The sequence below is a fragment of the Arachis ipaensis genome, chromosome B07 (genome assembly GCF_000816755.2).
Source record: "Arachis ipaensis cultivar K30076 chromosome B07, Araip1.1, whole genome shotgun sequence".
NCBI lineage: Eukaryota > Viridiplantae > Streptophyta > Magnoliopsida > Fabales > Fabaceae > Arachis > Arachis ipaensis.
This window is the reverse complement of record NC_029791.2, coordinates 75486485-75490737: the sequence shown is the minus strand read 5'-3', so window position 1 is coordinate 75490737 and position 4253 is coordinate 75486485.

Below are 4253 nucleotides of genomic sequence, written 5' to 3'. Positions count from 1 at the left end.
AACCAGAAATAAGGTGACTATATCTAAGAATTCTAGTCCAATTGTTCATATTGCATCCTCTACAAGCTCCCAATTGCCAAGTGGAACAACCCTCAACATTCATCCACCACTGAGGGATCTCTCGGAAATAAACACATGCAAGACAAACAAGAAAAACACAGATATAGGAAGCAGATACAGCAAATAGATCCAATAGTAGTTAATTACAGTTAAGCAAAAAGGCAAGCCAAAACAAATGCATACTCAAACAAAACATACAATTGCATATGATGCATGTCTGTCCTATGGCCGATGATATTATCTGTCAGTTATACAGCCAAACTCGATATGTCTGGTAGCACACCCTGGACAGAAACACCATATCATGGAACAAGTGGAACTAAGTCACGACCCTTGCATACTATCTGCTTAATCCAAAGCAAGTGGAACAAACCACTACTCCTGCTTACTACTCAGGCGGCTGTTTACAAACTCAACCTAGAGCAAGTGAGATGATATAGGGTATTATGTCGCTCTAGAATTCCTCAATAAAATTGAACCACCTCGTTGCAAGTATAGTCTAGACCAACAACCAATCCTCCATCAAAGTTTATTTTTGGTTGTCATAAGTCCAACCCAAAAAAAATAACCGAGAGTATTAGTCCTGGGTCGTTCTCCCTAGGAATCATAATCGAGTGCTCAATTATTGGTTATGAGATTAAAGGGGGGTTGGGTTGATAAAACAAGAAATTAAAAAGGCAAGAAATGTAAATCAAACAACTAAAGAAAGCAATTACTAAAGAGAGACATTCATGGCAAGGATTGAGAATCTAGGCTTTCTATCCTAGTCATTAATTACCATACAATGATTAACAAGAGCTAATCCTATTTAGTCATCTTCAACATCGGAAGAAGGTATAATGTTATCTTCAACATAGGAAGAAAGTCAAATAAGACTAGTTAATCTCAATCCAAAAGTCCTAATCAACTTACTAATTGAATTAGCAAGAGATTAGAGTCAATGGAAACAATATTAACTAACAACTCTAGATCACCAACATGAGTTGGGTATTAATGGCTCAAGATTGCCTAATTTCTCTTTCCAACCCAAGAATGCTCAAAAAGCTACTCTAACATCCAACCAAGCATTTTGTCAAACACTTGGAAAGCATAAAAGGAAAGCATCATAAAATTGCAAGAATAATAAATCTACAACTACCCAAAGCAAGAAAATAATAATAGAAGCTCAATTAACCATCAATGACATGAAAACATAAAATTACATTAAAGTAAATCCCAATCCAACAAGAGTGCATCAACATAAAAAGAGGCATAAAAAGAGAAATTAACAAGAGAACTAAGAAGAACAAAGATGTAAGAACAAGAAATTGTAAAGAAAATAAGATGAAAACAAGAAATAAACCTAGATCTAAGAGGAAAATTAACCTAAGAACCCTAATTCTAACCTAATTCTAGAGAGAAGAGGGAGATTCTCTCTCTAGAAAACTACCTAAAGCATGGTCCTACACTAATCTAATTGCTCCCCCTTGTTTCCTCTTGAATTCTGCATGAAATAGCCTCAGAAATGAGTTAGATTTGGGACTGGATGGCTCAAAAATTGCCCCAGCGTGTTACCTTTAATGAGGTCACGTGACCAACATCACGCGTGTGTGTGGTCAACGCGTACGCGTCGCCTTGCGAATTCCTCCTCACGCGTATGCATGGATGACGCGTGCTCGTGGCCATGAATGTCCTCTTCACGCATACGCGTGGGTGACGCGGGCGCGTGGCCTTGAATTCTCCAAATGCTCATTTCTTCATGAATTCTCCACTTTGCATGCTTTTTTCTTCACCTCTTCCATCAATTCCTTGCCTTATGAACCTGAAATCACTCAACAAACATATCAAGGAATCGAATGTAATTAAAGTGAATTAGATTTAGCTATTTTAAGGCCTAAAAAGCATGTTTTCACTCTTAAGCACAAATTTAGGGAGAATTACAAAAGCATGCTATTTCATTGAATAAATGTGGGATAAGTTGATAAAATCTCCTAAATTCAACACAAGATAAACAACAAAATTGGGGGTTTATCACTACCCAGTATCACCATAGCCAAGCTATAAGGTCATACCATCCTTCTCCTATTGAGGTGCCGACACCGGCTCCTACCACAGAGTAGACACCTCTTCAGTTGAATCTCTCACTGTCAAGCGTATTAGCAGTGGACTCAGTTTATTCTTTTACTTTCAGACTCCGCCATCCATAGATGCAAACCTCTTCAAGTTCTCATCACAGATTCAGGAGGCCCCAATAGAGGCATTAGATCCACCTATGCCATAAGATGTCCCAACACAACAGCAAGCCCCACCACAGCAACCCAAGCATGAGACACATCAACCGAGTTTTGATACTCATGGTGACTTGGGGGTTGATGGTTGTGATCGTGGTTAGGTTTTAGATTATTACTATATCCCATGATCTTCTATGTATTCATCTATGTTATCTTTGTTATCAATTTAATCTTCATTAGTGAATTGTACCAACCATGGTTCTGAAAACCAAACCGGATTGGCCGGTTCAACCAGATTAACCAGGAACCGGTCACCTAGCCAGTCCGGGTAAGGCCAGAAACTGCTTGGTAAAAAACCGGTGAAAAAACTGGTTGAACTGGCGGTTAACTGGTGAACCGAAAGAACTGTCCGATTTTTTAGCAGGTTTTTTGGTTTGAAAGTAAACCCCTAAACGGCATCCTTTTGTCTCTAAAAAAAAAGAAAGGCTAAATGTAAACAAAGTTGAACCCTAATCAGTAATCACCCAGAAGCCAGAAGAGGAATCAGCACCCACAGCAACTATCTATCATCTCTTCGCAGTCGCATAGCCACCACCACCAATCGAGCAGCCCACCGCCATCGCCGCCGCATCCCGCAGGCACAGAAGAACTGAAGAACGCGTGTTGCAAGCTTACCCTAAATCCCTAATCAGCTAATCTTTTCGAAGAAGTGAAGAACACCCCCACTCCCAACCCTAAGCTCTTCCAAGCTCGAGCTTCTGTCTACCAAGGACAACCGCCGCCGTGATTCGAAGCAGACGCCGGAGCAAGCGCCACTGTCACGGGTCATCGCCTCAGCGTCGCAGGTTGTTCTATTCTCTACTTCGAGGCTCGAGCTTCTGGCCTTTTGTTCTCTACTTCTCTTGCGGTTAGTTCTGGGCTTCTGGCTCTTCTGTTCTTGTGCTTTCATTTTTTGTTTTGTCTCTTCTCGTCGCGGGTCGTTCGGTTCTCTTCGTGTGGATGCCCTTTTTTTTTACAGCATAGAGAAAGGCATTTTTAACACATTCTTGGCAGTCATTCAGCTAGAAAACACTCAAAATTCCATGCAATACTCAAAATAAAGCATTTTCTTCAACATAACCAATTCAACAAAATTGCCAAGATTGATGAAATCTTAATGAATACCACAACAATCTAACAAAATCAACAAAACCTAGCATATCTAAACAAGCTCAACCATAAAGAAGCAAAAAATTCACAAAGAAACTAAGGCTAGAAGAAAGAAAGTATATACAAGGAAGATCTTACCATGGTGGGGTGTCTCCCACCTAGCACTTTTCTTTAACGTCCTTAAGTTGGACAGTCATGAGCTTACGTGTAACGACCCAATTTCTGGTACGTCATGATCATACTAGAAACTGAGCGCTACTAACTTGTCTACCTAATTATTATCTATTATTTATTATATGAGCCTGATTCATTGTTAAAAGCGTAGTTATTTTACGAGGTACTTTTTTTTTAAAAAAATGTTTGGATTAACAAACAGTATCATTCATAATCAATTCACAACTAATAATATATAAAACAATTATAAACAACCACACATAAATACATCACAAGCAGTTGACAATATTCGGTGATCCAGCCTTTATTAGAGTATAGACTTTTAGTTAGAACACCCCTAGACATAGCTAGATAATAACTATATACATATATACATACAACATCCCAGGTCCTGACCTGTTCAAGAAGTCCCTAAGCTGGCGCCCAGGCTAGCCTAGACTCTATACTCACCTAGTCCCTCTAAACTACTAAAGCGAGGGAAAGTACGTTCTAGGTCTTCAAAACTCAAGTCAGGTGGATCGTCATCAAAAGGTGGAAGGTCGTCTACTAATCCTCTGCACGATCATATGTCATCAAAGAACGTCTCTCAAGTACTTCATCGAGTGGCCACATAACAGCAACATCGTACGGAGGACTTAGGTTAAAGTTTGTAGATAAGCA